The sequence below is a fragment of the Sorex fumeus genome, unplaced genomic scaffold (assembly GCF_029834395.1).
Source record: "Sorex fumeus unplaced genomic scaffold, SorFum_2.1 ptg000126l, whole genome shotgun sequence".
NCBI lineage: Eukaryota > Metazoa > Chordata > Mammalia > Eulipotyphla > Soricidae > Sorex > Sorex fumeus.
Window position 1 is genome coordinate 2,790,915 of NW_026606183.1, and position 17,229 is coordinate 2,808,143.

The window sequence follows — 17,229 nt, forward strand, 5'->3', positions numbered from 1 at the left end:
AATATAGTCTAGCAAATATAATTGAATCTCTCTCTTATGATGGATTGTCTTGCATAGCCTTGGGGCCATGATATAGGAGTATAGTTCTTTCTGCACCAAGAAATTGATATAAAATGAGAGTCTTATGGGAAGTTGCATTGGATTTGCTCTGATCTCCGACCATACCTTAGAAGTTGCTTATTAATAAGTGAATTGCTTATAAGAATTGTTTTTCTCCACATGTAGTCTCTTTTTTTCATTAAAACGAAATGAAATGTGCACTAGCTACACTTATAAATATAAAAAGTACACTGATGTTGGGTGTGGTGTTGCAATTATGTATATGGGAAACCATCAGTAACAATACTATAAATCACAGAATCTCAATCTATAACACACACTAACAAAAAGAAAGAAAAATACAGTACCAGTGCAAAATCTCATTGAATCAGTATCATGACTTGATGAGTCTGACTTAATTAAAATTTTTTGCCTTTAGTTTTTCAAAATTTTATCACCTTTCAATAGGTTTCGAACTTTATATATAATAGTAATCATGATGATAATTCTAGCCAGCAGCTACTGAGTTTTGATGGTCTTCCAGCCACTATTCTACATGTTTCAGGTAATGACTCAATTATTCCTCATAACTACTCCATCAAGGAGCAATATATTAACAGTTATCTGGCTTAACTAAGATTTGGACAGCCTGGTATAAGAGCTTGTGCTTATCACCTCATAATAGCCACATGTGATACCTCAAAGGTTATGTGTGGAAGAGTATATTCAAATTTCCTTGCATGGGCCTTGCATGATATTTGATTGTATCATCTCATTTAGACAATCATACCAGGTATTTTAATTTATATTTTGAGTATTAAATCAAAACTTGGAGAGGCTGGAACTTTTAACCAAAATCGTGGGGAGAGTGATAAAACAGAAGCAGAGATTTGGACGTGGTGATTCAGATCCAGGGTCTGGCCAAGGATAAATTGAGATTCTATCTAGATATCAATAGTGCAAAGGACTTTCTCTAAGAGAAGTTATTTTTATAGTATAAGAAATCTATATAACACATATTTCCTTGATTCCTCTCTACCCTGGCAAGAATGTGTATTTATTTTTAAGTTAAATCTATTTGTTGTACTTTTTAATAATCTCTCTCTTACTATGTATGGAGTTTCCTCAAGTCATTGCTGATTTTTCTTGTTCGTGCTTTGTGGTCAGTCATTTGATCTTTTTCAATTCATACTATTATCTATTATCTTTTTCAATTCATACTATTATCATACTATTTCAATTCATACTTTTTATTCTTGAGAAATTGAATTTTTTCTAATTGGTCTCCTGAATGGTAATTGTGCCCATGGTGCTATTACCAACTTGTTGAATGTCCTGAAAAAAAATTGAAAAGGAAAATGCTTGGCACTTGGATTCCAATTAAAAATTAATCTCTTTCAGTAAACTTTTTCTTTCAGAGAAGCTCTTGTGACAGTTTCCGTTGCCATCACTGACATCATTTAGAACTTCCCGGTGCGTGAAAATTAATTTTAATTACAATTTTTTGTTTTATTCTAGAGGGGAGTTTAGCTAGATTTTACCTAGCTACATAGTATTAAGTATTTAGTATAAAATGCTAACAGGTCCTGGTGAATCTCAGTTGCTTTTTGACACACGTGTAGATTTCTTGGCAGCAAGTGGGCTACAGTATAAGAGTTCATTGTGTCTCATAGGGAAGTCTGTCTCTCCACATTGTTTATGACTGTGTTTTAATGGGCTAGTTCTCCCTGTCATCTCATTTTCTTGGCCTGTCTTCTCCTCTGTTTACCTTGGCTTCACCTTTAGCTCAGCCGGACACCAGAGGCTTCACCAGACTCATTTAGAATGCAGCACTTCACAGGATGTTTCCCATCTCTCTGTGGCATTTTATAGCTCAGAGAATTGAAACTAAACTCTGGGTGGTTAATGGGTGGTTGTCTCCAGCCAACTATGCACAAGGAGAGAAAATGCATGGGTTTGTGACTCTGCGTATTTCATATTGTCACTGGAAAATCTTGGAGTCCAAATAAATGTCTCTATTCCGTCTTGACTTTTAGCGGCTAACTTCAGGATACTGAGACTTGGTTAGCACTGGGGACAAGAAATGGTAGAAGACTAACTGTTGGTAGCCAAAGATATTGCATTGTATTTTCAACACTGGCATATCAGGTTTTCTTCGAATCATTGGGAATGTCACCTCTTAGCTTGGTAGACTGAGAGATTCCCAACCACATTTTTTACTTCCTATGTCCATGTGGATTACTGTTACCACATGATACTTTGATGGATGTTTTCTGAAAATCTTGAGCTGACTTTTTCAGGATTCTGTTAAAGGATGGTGAACCTGACCTACATATTCAACCTGTTAAGTGGGAACAGGAGACAAACTTAGCAGGACAAGGGCTGTTTCTTTTGAAAATTGGTCTCTGTGCTTTAGGACAAATTTTTTGGTCTAGAGGTTATCATTGGCCCCTGAGAACAGCCTCTCCCAGCTTGCCGCCATCCTTGTTGTAACCTCAGTTGCTAAGGGAGGAACCAGTGCTTTGTTTGTTCTGGAGAAGATCATCTCAGAGTGCTATTCAATTTCCTGGCCTCATATTTTGGTTCTAACTGGGATGCTCATCATCCTTTTGTTTCACTCCTGTGGTTTGCAGTTCTGAAGGGGTTGGTTAGTGATCAGTGGAGTCCTAACGGCAGAATGAATGATGTAGCTAACAGGAAAGGGCAGGACTTGTCTTTGCAAAATGCCTCACAAAAGAGACTTTCTTCCCTTCTCCTGGTACATGTGGTGAGCATAGAAATAGTTTATTGTGAAAGTCTTTCAGCCACAGGTCTTTCTAAAGCATAATTGTACCCTTCAGGGAAACCAAAATAAATACCAGCCTAATAAACTTCAGATTTTTGAAAATACATTATCCGATTGCATTTCTGCAAAATGAAAAATATGAGACATTGACGTGTGCTTCTTTAATTATGTTGATTTACTTCCCATGTTGTCCTGTCCCAGTTCATCCTTAAAATGGAAAAATAAAATACTTTATTATTTGAAAAAGAATGACAGTATAAAAATCCAGTCTTCCAAAAGAGGAGAAAAAAGTAAATTTTGATGCCAACTGTGGAATTCTCTTAAAACAAAACACATAACATACATACTTTGTTTTTTATTTCTTATTGGTATTAATGATAAATATGTGTTTCATATTTCTTTCAAAGGAAATCTTTCATTGGGGCTTCCTCTCATTAGTTATTTTTTTTTTCTTTTTGGGCCACACCCGGCAATGCACAGGGGTTACTCCTGGCTCAAACATTCAGGAATTACTTCTGGTAGTGCTTGGGGGACCATATGGGATGCTGGGGCTAGAATCCAGTTCTGCTGCGTGCAAGGTGAACACCTTATCTGCTGTACTATCGCTCCAGCCCCACCTCTCATTCATATTTAGTAGTCAAGACTTCTGTCGTTCTCTTGCCAGCAATTGTGCCCCTCCCTCTGGTTCCTACACCACAGTCCTCTTGTCCTGATTTGTCTTTTCTACTTTCCCATTGCCATCCATGTGTCTAAACTGTAGTCTGCCTTCTCCTGAATATGCCAGTTGGAGGGCATGTCAGTGGTCTGATTTCTTTCTTTTCTTCACTTCACTGATTTTTTAAAATTTTTATTAGTGAAACACCATGAGGTACAGTTGTAGACCTACAAATTTTTGTGCTTGGGTTTCAGTTATACAATGATTGAGTACCCGTCCTCCACCAGTGCCCATTTCCCACCTCCAATGCTCCCAGCATCCCTCCACCACCCCCAAGCCCCCATCCCACTCTACCCCATGTGGCAGGACATTCCCTTTTGTTCTCTCTCTCCTCTTGGATGCTGTGGTTTGCAAAAGAGGCATTGAGTGGCAATCGTGTTTGGTCTATAGTCTATTTTCAGCATGCATCTCTCATCCTGGGAGGATACTACCAATACCATATACTTGGTGCTCCCCTCTCTATCTGAGCTGCCTTCTTCCCCCAGCATGTGCGGCTGGCCTCCAAGCCACGGAGTGAACCTCATGGTACTTATCTCAGCTATTCTTGGGTGTTAGTCTCCTATTCTCTTACTTTATATTCCCCAGATGAATGTGATCTTTCTATGTCTATCCCTCTGTTTCTGACTCATTTTGCTTAGCATGATACTTTCCATGTAGTACCACTTGTATGTAAATTTCATGACTTCATCTTTTCTAACAGCTGCATAGTACTCCATTGTGTAGAAGTACCAAAGTTTCTTTAACCAGTCATCTGTTCTTGGGCACTCAGTTTTTTTCCAGATTTTGGCTATTGTGAATAATGCAGGAATGAACATAGAAGTGCAGATGTCATTTAGACTGTACTTTTTTGCCTCTCTGGGATATATTCCCAGTTTCACTTCACTGATTATTATCTTGTAGACCATATACCCAGATATGGTTGCCAAGAATCTTCTAAATATTCAGTTTTATTTTCGCAGCCAACCCAAGTTCGATTCCTTTACCTCTCTTGGAGAGCCCAGCAAGCTACCAAGAGTATCACGCCCACACGGCAAAGCCTGGCAACTACCTGTGATGTATTCAATATGCCAAACACAATAACAACAAGTCTCATGTTGGAGATGTTACTGGGCCCACTTGAACAAATCGATGAACAACGGAGGACAGTGCTACAGTGCTATTTTTGCTTTATCTTAATTTTATGAAACAATAGTATTAAAATAATGTAATGTGCTTACTCTACAACCTAAAAACTAAGACATTTGCTGTTATAAACAAGGCAGCTGTAAGAGTTCTTGTACAAAATTAGAATTTGATCTCCCATTTGACCCAGCAATACCACTCCTGGGAATATATCCCAGAGAGGCAAAAAAGTATAGTCGAAGTGACATCTGCACTTGTTTGTTCATTGCAGCACTGTTTATAATAGCCAGAATCTGAAAAAAACCTGAGTGCCCGAAAACAGATGACTGGTTAAAGAAACTTTGGTACATTTACAAAATGGAGTTCTATGTAGCTGTTAGAAAAGATGAAGTCGTGAAATTCACATACAAGTGGTACTACATGGAAAGAATCATGTTAAGCGAAATGAGTCAGAAAGAGCGGGATAGACACAGAAAGATTGCATTCATGTGGGGAACATAAAGCAACAAAATGGGAGACTAACACCCAGGAGTGGCCGAGGTTAGTACCAGGAATTTTGCTCCATGACTTGGAGGCCAGCCACACGTGCTAGGGGAAAAGGAAGCTCAGATAGAGAAGAGAGCACCAAAAAAGGGTGTTGGGAGAATCCTCCCAGGGTGGGAGAAGCCTGCTGAAAGTAGACTATAGACCAAATATGATTGCCACTCAATGCCTCTTGCAAATCACAGGACCCAAAATGAGAGAGAGAGAACAAAAGGAAATGCCCTGGAAGAGTGGGTTGGGGGGATAGGGGATGGGAGGGATGCTGGGACCCGTGGTGGTGGAGGATGGGCGCTGGTGGAGGGATGGGTACTTGATCATTGTATAACTGAAACCCAAGCACAAAAATTTGTAAGTCTATAACTGTACCTCATGGTGTTTCACAAATAAATAAATAAATAAAATAAAACAAAAATAAAAAGAATTCTTGTACATTTCTCCTTACACACACTCACTTTTTATTTTAGCAAATTGGATTGAGCCCTTCAGTGCTTGGCATGATTGGTCTATATCATCTGAAGAGGACAGGAGGAGATCCTGTGGCCTGGCTCTTACCAATCTTGTTAATGGTCATCTTCCTTCTCCGTATTCTCCTTCACAATAGTTAGAATTAACTTCTCAGTATTCTCCATCCTCTCTCTCTACTTTGGGGCATTACAGTTTTCAATACAGACACTGAGAGGTCATAATTTTTGGTCCATTATCTACTTTCGGCACACATCTCCCATCCCGACTGATTCCTCCAACCATCATTTTCTTAGTGATCCCTTCTCTATTCCATCTGGGGATATTGGTGGTAGGAAATGTGCACTGGTGAAGGAATGGGTGTTTGATCATTGTGGATTGTAACCCAAACATGGAAGCTTGTAACTTTCTCATGGTGATTCAATAAAATTTAAAAAAAGAAAAAAAAGATTAACTTCTCAAACATATTGCAACTCCTCAAGAAAAAGCCTCTCAAAACACAAAGTTCTACTCTTTGCCATTGCATGTTAAAAACCCTTTGTGCTTTCTGTTGCTTGTGTAATGAAGCTGCTAGCCTCATCCTACTGCTGAAGAACCATCTTAAGCTAACATTTTTGTTTCTTCAGTATTTGCATCCCACCCAAACACCCTTCCATTGCAACATCATTTCCCTTCCATGTCTTCCAGTGAAGTTCTTTGCTCTTAACCGTCTTTTCTGTTTTGAACGTGATGTAGGATGTTGAGATTCTACTCTCCTAGTAAAGTGCTTTTCTCCCCGTGGACATGTAACTGCCATATCGGATTCTAACTTTCTACTATTGCTTGTTAGATATTTACTTGACCGACTCTGAACAGGAGCCTCCTAAATTGCCTCCAACATAGTAGGACCTCATTAATGAAAATGGCAGTAATAATAATCAAATTGAATGGAATGGATCATTTGTTTCTCACCCTTGCAATCTAAAATCCTTTGAATGCCACTCCTGGGAGGAGGGAGCAGAAAGTGTAAATGTTGAATTCTTGTTCGCAGTTCCCAACATCTCTGGTCCCCAGTAAGTGCTTGTAACTTCCTAACCAGGGAGCCATCCTTAGCAGTACCCTGTCCACTTTGAGAAAAGAGCAACATTTCACCCTTTCACCTTAGTGGAATCCAGGAGAGCACACTTTTACCAGTCTCCTGGCTGAACCCTTTCAGTCGTCTGGATGGTTTTACAGGTGACCGACCTGTCATTAATTATGCCCTTCAAATTATCTCTTGATTCCAGGGTAAGATGCAGATTGCAGCTGATTCTAATAAAGCCCGAGTCCACTGTGTCCGCATTTTCATTTTAAAGGAAATGGGAGAAATGAGGCCAGTGGTTTGATAAATTATATCAAAATAGTCCCTTCATGCTAATGGAGTGTGAAGAAGCTGATGTACTGGAGATGATCTATAATATTTCATATTTCTCTGAGGAGAAAAATGATAAACTTGATGATGTGTGATTTATTCATGTTTCTCCAGATGAAGGAAAAAAATCCTCAAGTCAACTGCCTGTTTCTCAACTCCTGGCAGAGGACTTGTGGATTTTGCACAGGGATTGAAGCTAGGGCTTATTTAGGGAAATGCCTGGAAAGACTTTGATTAATCATCAGACCTTTGGCAGTTGGTTGAGGAGAGGGTAATTACGCCAGCTTCACTACTATTTTATCATCACCACTTTATGGTTCTACACCATAAGGTGACAAATGTGTTAATTAGCACATTTCTTACCCAGAAGCCTCTTGGCGGCCCCGCCCCTCGGGGTTTGGGTCCTTAGTCCATGCTTGTAACTGCCTTGGACAGCAGCAACTTCTGCAATCAAAGAATTGTTCTTCTGAAGCCTTGCTGAGAGGGCCATGGTTATCAGCCTGCTGTGTGCAGACGCTCACCACAGGGGATCTGGTTAATTCCCTTTCCTCTTCCTTCTGCCCATCACCCTTTGGGTCAAGTACTGCTCAGAGCCAGAAGCTCCACTTGCTTCTTTAATAACTGAAAATGGCACCCCTGGCCTGGGCCATTTCACTCTAAATAGCCCCCTGGAGGAGGTCAGAAACAGAGGTTGTCTTAGGCAAAGCAATTTAGCAGGTGAAATTGTTCTTTTCTTCTTTCTTTCTCTTTTTTTCCCCCAACCCTTTCCCATAATAGAACTCCTCTCTATAATCTCTTTGGACATTACATTTACATTTCCTTCCTGGACTCTAACCCTTCCTATCTTCATAGGTCATCTGCCCTAATTTCCCAAGAATACACTTAATACATTTGCTAATTTTACTTTTGTGATTATGTCAGTTGATACAAAAGGCTTACACCTGACCTTTATGAGATAAATGGCTTGCATTTTAATTAGACTTTTGAAGATTCCTTCCAAAGACAGACGCTAATAGAAGGATACCATTCATGGATGTAATAGAGATTTGGGGAGAAAAAGGCCCTCCAGAGAGTCTTGGGACATGCTTTGTGATGGCTATTATCTCCATGTTTGCAGGATCCATCAAATAGATGCATCTCTCAGATTATGGCTGCCCATCTGTCCAGATCCTTTTGCTGGTCTCAGACTGTTCATTCAGTGCTCTCAAATGTGCTTAAATTCCAATTACAGGTACCACACAGGCAGCTTCAGAGAAATATTTCATCATATAAGTAGATTTCAGGTTATTTTTGAGATTTAGAAATTTAACGGACATCTTAGATTTGATCATGGCTCCTTTGCATATGGAATATTTTAAGCTGAAAAATTTTGAGACCATCACATGTGAGAAAGACTCAGACCTTCCCCTCAGTTAGCTCAAGAGACCCTCATAAGAGAGATGTCTTCCAAGAGCTGGAGCAAAAGAACATTGTTTGTTTTTGTTTTTGTTTTTTTAAATAAGCAGATACTCTTAAAAGCTATGTAAAAAAACAGCCCTCAATATTTCCCCTATTTCACTACACACAGTTTATACCCTTTCCTCTCATATGTTTCTCTACTTTCTTCTCTTCATCAAACCTAGTATAAAATCCTTAGTTTTCATCAGCTTTTGGGTTTCTTATTTCCTGAGAAAGGTACCCGTGTCATGTAAAACTTTTATTAAATAGATTTGCATGTTGTCTTCATATGAACCTTCCTTTTGATACAAGGACCACACTTGGGAACTTAGAGGAGTAAAAGGAAAGGATTATTTTCCTTCCTTCCCATTACTAACTACCAGCAAGGGCTAATAAGAGGGTCACTGCACTGGCCCCACAAGTTGCAGTTGAGCAATCAGAAACGTGTGAGAAAGCCAGCAGAAGGCCAACACTTCCCCGTCACAGCTGCCCAGATCTTGGCATTAGTACTCTAGGGCACTGTAGCACTGTCCTCCCGTTGTTCATCGATTTGCTCGAGAGAACACCAGTAATGTGTCAATTGTGAGACTTGTTGTTACTGTTTTTGGCATATCGAATATGCCATGGGGAGCTTTCCAGGCTCTGCAGTGCAGGAGGGATACTCTTGGTAGCTTGTCGGGCTCTCTAAGAGGGAGGGAGGAATCCCAGGTCAGCTGCATGCAAGGCAAACGCCCTACCTGCTGTGCTACCAGCCCAGTGCTATCACTCCAGCCCAGTAGCAATAGCACAATGTTTGTCTTGCACCTGGCCTACCCGGGTTTGATTCCTCTGTCAGTACTCTAGAGAAGAAATGAAAATGTTCTCCTCGTCTCTTCTTTTTAAAATTCAGATTAGCATCAGGGAGATGCAGATCAAAACCACAATGAGATACCATCTCACACCTCAGAGACTGGCCCACATTCAAAAGAACAAAAGCAACCGATGCTGGCGCGGATGTGGCGAGAAAGGGACACTCCTTCACTGTTGGTGGGAATGCCGACTGGTTCAGCCCTTTTGGAAAACAGTATGGACATTCCTCAAAAAATTAGAAATTGAGCTCCCATTTGACCCAGCGATACCACTCCTGGAAATATATCCCAGAGAGGCAAAAATGTGTAGCCGAAGTGACATCTGCACTTGTTTGTTCATTGCAGCACTCTTTACAGTAGCCAGAAACTGGAAGAGACCTGAGTGCCCAAGAACAGATGACTGGTTAAAGAAACTTTGGTACATCTACACAATGGAGTACTATGTGGCTCTTAGAAAAGATGAAGTCATGAACTTTACATACAAGTGGTGCAATATGGAAAGTATCATGCTAAGCGAAATGAGTCAGAAAGAGAGGGATAGACAGAGAAAGATAGCATTCATCTGGGGGATATAAAATAATAAAATATGAGATTAATACCCAAGAATAGCTGAGAGCAACACCAGGAGAATTACTCCATAACTTAGAGGCCAGCTGGGTATTCTAGGGGAAAGGACAATTCAGATAGAAAGGGGAACACCAAGTGGAGGGTGCTTGGAGGATCCTCCCAGGAGGGGAGATGCAGGTTGAAAGTAGACTGGACTGAACATGTTTGCCACTCAAAGCCTCTTTGGCTGATCACAACACCCAGGATGAGAGAGAAAACAAAAGGGAATGCCCTGCCACAGTGGCAGGGCGGGATGGGGGGATGGGAGGATGGGGGGGGGGGAGGGATATTATCCTGGTGGTGTAAAATGGGCACTGGTGGAGGGATGGGTATTTGACCGTGGTATGACCGAGACCCAAGCACAAAAATTTGTAAATCTACAACTGTACCTCATGGTGTTTCACTAATAAAAAAAAAATTCAGATTAGCAAGTGGAAAATATTAACAAATTTTTTTTTACTTTTATTAATTTTCAGAGATTCCCAGCCAAGAATATAAAGGGGCAGTATTTTCCCTCTTCTATTTATTTCCCTTTCTTGGGACTTTTGAAAAATTTCTCTTCCCCTCATATACTTCCAATCTGCTTTAGGTGAGGTCTGGCCTATTGTTAGGCCTCATCACAGAATTCCACAATAACCATAAAATTGTAACATTGTGATGAAAAGTGTGGTCAGATGAGGTGATATTAGAGATTTAGGGTGGATAACTATGAGATTATAAAAACAAATTGGTCGAAGAAATTCTTACAAAGCTATTTTAAAACTACTGATATATTTATACACATAAAACCATATTTTTTTCCTTCCTTCTCTGTGTGTGTATTTTTAACAGAAGACTGCGTTTTCAAATCCAGTTATCTAGTTTTCTGCATAATATTTTACTCAGATAACTTACTGCTCTGTGCCTCAGTTTCCTTGCCAGGAAAGAGTAGTTGAATTAGAGTTAAGTAATAAAATTTAAAAAAAAGTCAAGTACTATTTTTGCATCGAATGCCATTTTTACTGTATTTGCCTTCCTATTGTAGGAATGATATTGGAGATGTCTTCGACTTGCTTAAGTGTTTGCTCAGTTGCTTTTTTGTGTGGCAGACATCTTCCATGTTTATGTATAATCAAACCATCCTTAGGATTAGTTGTGGCAAGAGAAACCCCATGTAACGATATTGTGGAGCATCATCTGCCCCTGCCATACCTTGCTGACTTGCACACTTGAGATTTCTGTCCCCCGATCCCCCAGGTTTGCATGAAATAGTCTCACTAACCATGATGTTGAAGAAATATTCCTCCAAAGGAATTCTCCACAGAATGCCCCAAGCCAAAGACATCTATGGTTTAGTTATACCATATGGGGTGGGGTTCTGGGACTTGAACCTGGGTCAGACATACAACAAGCAAGTGTCCAGCCAGCTATACTATCACTCTGGACCTTTTTTTTTCCCCCTTTATTTTATTTTATTGTTTTTTACAGTTGTAGATTTACAATTTTTTGTGCTTTGGTTTCAATTATACAATGATCAGATACCCATCCCTCCACCAGTGCCCATTTTCCACCACCATGGATAATATCCCTCCCACCCCCATCCCCCCATCCCCCCTGTCTCTGTGGCAGGGCAATCCCCTGTGTTCTCTCTCTCCTTTTGGGTGTTGTGGTCTGCAAAAGAGGCATTGAGTGGCAAACATGTTCAGTCCATAGTCTACTTTCTACATGCATCTCCCCTCCTGGGAGGATCCTCCAAACATCCTTTATTTAGTGCTCCCTTCTCTATCTGAACTGCCCTTTCCTCTAGGATACCCGCTGGCCTCTAAGTTATGGAGTAATCGTCCTGGTGCTGAAATCAGCTATTCTTGGGTATTAATCTCATACTTTGTTACTTTATATCCCCCAGATGAATGCAATCTTTCTATGTCTATCCCTCTCTTTCTGACTCATTTCGCTTAGCATGATACTTTCCATATTGTACCACTTGTATGTAAATTTCATGACTTCATCTTTTCTAAGAGCTACATAGTACTCCATTGTGTAGATGTACCAAAGTTTCTTTAACCAGTCATCTGTTCTTGGGCATTCAGGTTTCTTCCAGTTTCCAGCTATTGTAAAGAGTGCTGCAATGAACAAACAAGTGCAGATGTCACTTCGACTATACATTTTTGCCTCTCTGGGATATATTCCCAGGAGTGGTATTGCTGGGTCAAATGGGAGCTCAATTTCTAATTTTTTGAGAATCGTCCATACTGTTTTCCAGAAGGGCTGAACCAGTGGACATTCCCACCAACAGTGAAGGAGTGTCCCTTTCTCGCCACATCCACGCCAGCATCGGTTGCTTTTGTTCTTTTGAATGTGGGCCAGTCTCTGAGGTGTGAGATGGTATCTCATTGTGGTTTTGATCTGCATCTCCCTGATGATTAATGATGTAGAGCATGTTCTCATGTGCTTTTTTGCCATTCAGATTTCTTCTTTGAGAAAGTTTCTGTTCATTTCCTCACCCCATTTTTGGATGGGGTTGGATGTTTTCTTCTTGTGGAGTTTAACCAGTATTTTGTATATCCTGGATATCAACCCCTTGTCAGATGTGTATTCGGTGAATATCCTTTCCCATTCTGTAGACTGTCTTTGTATTTTGGTCACTGTTTCTTTGGAGGTGCAGAAGCTTCTTAGTTTAAGATAGTCCCATTTATCTATCTCTGTTTTCACTTGCTCGGCCAGTGGCGTGGCATCTTTGAAGATACCATTAGCTTCAATGTCATGGAGGGTTTTGCCAACTTTATCTTCAATGTACCTTATGGTTTCTGGTCTGATGTTGAGGTCTTTAATCCATTTTATATGAATCTTTTATTTAAAAAAAAAGAAAAGAAAAGAAAGGGCCCAGAGATATCATACAATGAATAAGGCACTTTCCTTGCACATCCCATCCCGGCTTTGTTCCCTAGCCCCCTAAGTGTAATCCCTGAGTGCAGTGCCAGAGTAAGCCCTGAGCACAGCCAGGTGTGACCAAAAAAACAAAATATAAATAAATACAGTTATATGTGGTTTCTGCTTTAATTTTTTATTTCACCATGACTTTCCTCTGATTAAGAGACCATCTTAAGAGAAATTGGATTACAGTTTAAAAAGCTGTCCCAACCTTTGTGACCTATTACAGTTCTGACATTAAATTAATCTGAACTTATTATTTAAATTCTTAGACAAGATCAACTTTAAAAATATGTATTTGTCGCCAATGTCTTAAGAATCAAGCATGTTTGGTAGTAATAATGGTGATAATAAAATGGGTTGTCTGACATAGGAAAAAAGAAGTTTCTAGAGTAAGCTTATGCTAGGTAACCAGACAGTATCTTTGTAACTTTACTGGAGATCATCATTACTTATGCCATAATGACTTTCTTCTTCATCTAGTTAAAGGAAGGGACTAAAGCCTTAAGCATATTCACGTGATAAAATCCAGGTTTTTGACTAACAAATTAGGTTAAAATTAATAGCTAATTGGTGACAAACCATTCAGTTTACTTCCTTATCCCATCATATTCATTAGTAATGCTGATATACTTACAATTATTGAGAGTTGTTATGTGTCAGTCACTTGCTAAGTGTTTGTAAGTGGAGAGGACTGAAATATGTACACTTTGGTTCTCCGGAGGGTTTGATTTTTGATTCCACACTTTATGCTTGGATAAAAGCCAGAAAAGACAAAGTATTTAAGAGTAGAAAGGAAGCCAAGTGTTCTGGGAAGATCCGGGACACTGCAGAGGCAGACAGCAATCTTAAGACTGTGTAGATAAATGTGAGCCACAGAAAGATTTAGGAAGAATTTCTTCTTAGTAACAAAGGTGAAGATAGTCTTCATCTGTACAAATGGTAGATGATTTAACCTTTGAGTCTTTCTGAAATTAGCCACCCGTACAGCTGAAGTGTTCGATGACTGGTAGTTTAAAGAAAGATAAAGAACGACTCTTATTTTTTTTTAAGCTTCCTTCTTTAGAACTTTGTATGAGACTGAATCTTGAGATCATTTCAGTATGAGCTGAGTCAGGTACCCTGTTTTAAGAAGTTCTACCATTTGTTAACTGATGGATATAATTGACTGCTCTTTACTTTATTAACTCTTTTTGGGAGGGTCCGAAAATTCTAGGTATGTATTTTTTATAGCAAAGGAAAGGTACCTATGGGAAGTTTTGGGGAACCAAAAAACCTATAGAAACTTGATGGTTATAAGTAGAATCACAGAGTAACTTGAGGAAAGAAAATTGAGTAGCATGCTCCTGAGATTAGGCCAGAATTGTAAGGAAAGAACGAATTGTGTAGGTCGCCATGTAACTTTTGAGAAAAGTCTGCTTTTAAATGACTGTTAGTTATAGTTAGATAATAGGGAAACAGAATGATGTGCATCAAAATCTAAAGAAGTACATCATGGGCTGGAGATAGCACACTGGGTAAGGCCATGAACACGGCTGACTGGGGTTTAATCCCTGGCATCCTGTGTGGTTCACCAAGTCTGCCAGGAATCTTTCCTGAGTGCAGAGCCAAGAGTAAGCCCTGAGCACTGCTGGGCATGGCCCCAAAACCAAAAAATAAAATAGAGAAGGGCATCCTATGTGAGACTTAATAAATATGTAATTTGAGAAAGAACATGGGAAATTCTGAGAGGGAAGGCTAAACTATAGTTTTTGCTTTATGTAAGTCTCAGTTCTCTACCTGGAGACTGAAATTTAGTTCAGCTATGTTTGGTTGCTGGTTTGTCGTCTTCATAGACTTGATGTCTAGAAAACTGTGTGGGGCCTAAGCAGTCCTTCTGTGTGAAGGTTGCAGAGACCCAAGTCTGTTTCTATACCTGTGAAATGAGTGTAAATGGGAACTTAACACATATACATCACTGTAAAATATTAAATGAGCTGATACATGCAAAGTCCCTGCTCCTGCTTTGAACAACCTCGGAGCTTGGATTAATTTCCTTGACATAAAGTCAGAAAGAAAGAATTTCTGACATGTTGCTGCAATTGTCAGAAGGTATTGATCCCCAGCCACACCGACTGTGCTGCTATCCATTAGTATCTTTCAGAACATTTATCAGATAACATCCAGGTTGGTTATCAACACACGGGACTTCAGAGCAAAATGTTCCTTATGGCCCTAATAAAAATTGTGATGCTCTTCTGGTTTGGCCCCTTTTCCTGCCATCAATTCTCTTTTTCCCATAACTAAAGATTTCACTGAAGATAAGTAATAAGTAAACCTTGGTGTTTTATCAGATTAAAACCTTTGCTAGGTAATGCTTTATTTTTCCAAAGTGGATGTGTGAATGGAATGAGAAATTCTGCACATTAAGGAGGAAAGGGGCTACTCTTGTTTTCTTTTAAACAAGGTAATTAGTATTAAAAACTGTCTTTTCCCTGCCAATTGGCTCTTCTTCTGTCCTAGCAGCTGTTTTAAATTCTTGTCTATTGCTTACTCAGCTCTATTTCACAAATTTCCTCACTGCTGCATTTTTTGCTGAACCAAATTCTGACAGCAGGGGCGTTCATGTCACAGACAGACCAGGCTGGGTTCTAGTTTTGCTCTTTCAGTAACAAGATGTGCACTCACTAGACTCTGTGATATGGTAAGGGTGGTGTTTCCTTACATCTCGTTGGAGTTGGTTAATGTAGAAAATGGGCATCTGGAGAAACCCTTGGGCATCTTTTTACTGATTCTATTTGAATTCTTTAAATACTCCTTTTCATGCTTGCAAGAAGTCAGAGTTTCTTATGGGCTTTACAATGCATGTACTTTTATATGATCTCGTTCTTATAATTTTATTTAAAAAGAAGAAAGTGAGCATTTCAAGCATAGCATTTCTATTGCAGTGTGGTTAACCATTTCACTCAGTGTAATATTTTTCTATTAAAGTACTGCAAAATTTATCTTCTGGTATCCCTAAGATGAGATGGTCCTTTCTTTCCAGGTACATTAACAAGGTGTAGTACTCAAGTTTTATATTTAAACAAAACATATTATTGAAGCCCTGTTACATTTTTAAATACTGTTTTAAATTTTGTGCTTGTTGGTCAGACAATTACATCATTTATGTTGTTCCTGTAAGGAAATTCCTCACTTTATAGCAACATTAAGATAAGTTATAAAACGTCAAGCCCAAAGTTTTATATGGATGTCAAATTAACCCCCTCTTTGATCTCATGTCATAACCATGCATTGAAGGATGATGTTCTGTGTGGTTTAATCAGTTGTCTTTTTGTTCCATAGTACAGTATGAAAAACCAGATTTATCCAAACTTTTATACTGTAGTATGTCTCCCATATAAATAAATGCAACAGATAATTTGTAACTTTTGTCATTTAATTTTAATCAGCTAAATTTCAATAGAGACAAAGGTAATAGTTTTTAAGTTTATTTACCTACTTTCCCAAACATTTTATTGAACTAACTCTGTAGTTCAAGGCATTTAGCTTTGCACAGTTTCAGTTACTCTTGATATGAAAATAGGACTAGTAATAACTTCCTCACACTGATCTTGAGAAGTTTGTATGAAATCAATTGTGACAGTACTCTACTGCAGAGTTTATAGTAGGAACTAAAATAATGCTGTGTACCTTTTCTTCCTTATGCTAGGAAGTGCCTCTTTTTAAAATTTATTATTTTATCTTATTTTTGTGATGCTCGTAGTCAAACCAAGGACCTCATACACTCAAGACAAGTGCTCTTCTACTCTTGGACTGGCCCCAGCTAATGGCTCTTATGTTGGTTTTGCTACAGGATGGGAAAAAAATAATAGTCTCATAAAAAATTAGAAAATGCATTGATTTAATGTAGACCTTCTAATTAATATAAATAGAATTTTTCCTTTTAGTTTGTTGCTATAAATTTTTGAAGTGAAATAAAAGTTTTTGCTGCTTTTTTTCAAGTCACTTTGGGTGTATCTGGAACAAAGTCTGTATTTAGTAGTGGCTTGCTAATTGGAAAGCTCTGCTAACTCAACACAGATGTAGAAAGTGAGAAGCTGAGAGGCGACCATGAACTAAATGAGTAAGATGAAAAGCTTCCACTTCATCATGCTTGAACTTGAGACTGCACGAGACCTTAGTGCTAATTACCTTTAGTGTGTTTAAACTCTCACTTCTCACTTGTCAGTGTAAAGTCGGGAAAATCCTCATTGGTCTGAACCTGTCACATTGTAGCAGTCTGAAAGCTGAAGGCATAAAGGAACTCTGAATGCCCTCCCTTCACTGAGACTACTGATATTCCAGAACAAATTCTGGCAGATGGAATTCTAATTCAGGGAGCAAATGACAC

The 17,229-nt window shown here is 39.1% G+C and overlaps 1 protein-coding gene across 6 annotated transcripts in view; it reads left to right on the plus strand.

Moving 5' to 3' along the window:
- AUTS2 (activator of transcription and developmental regulator AUTS2) overlaps positions 1–17,229 on the plus strand; it is a 1,241,040-nt gene that overhangs the window by 634,904 nt on the left and 588,907 nt on the right. The gene's annotated exons all lie outside the window — the stretch shown is intronic.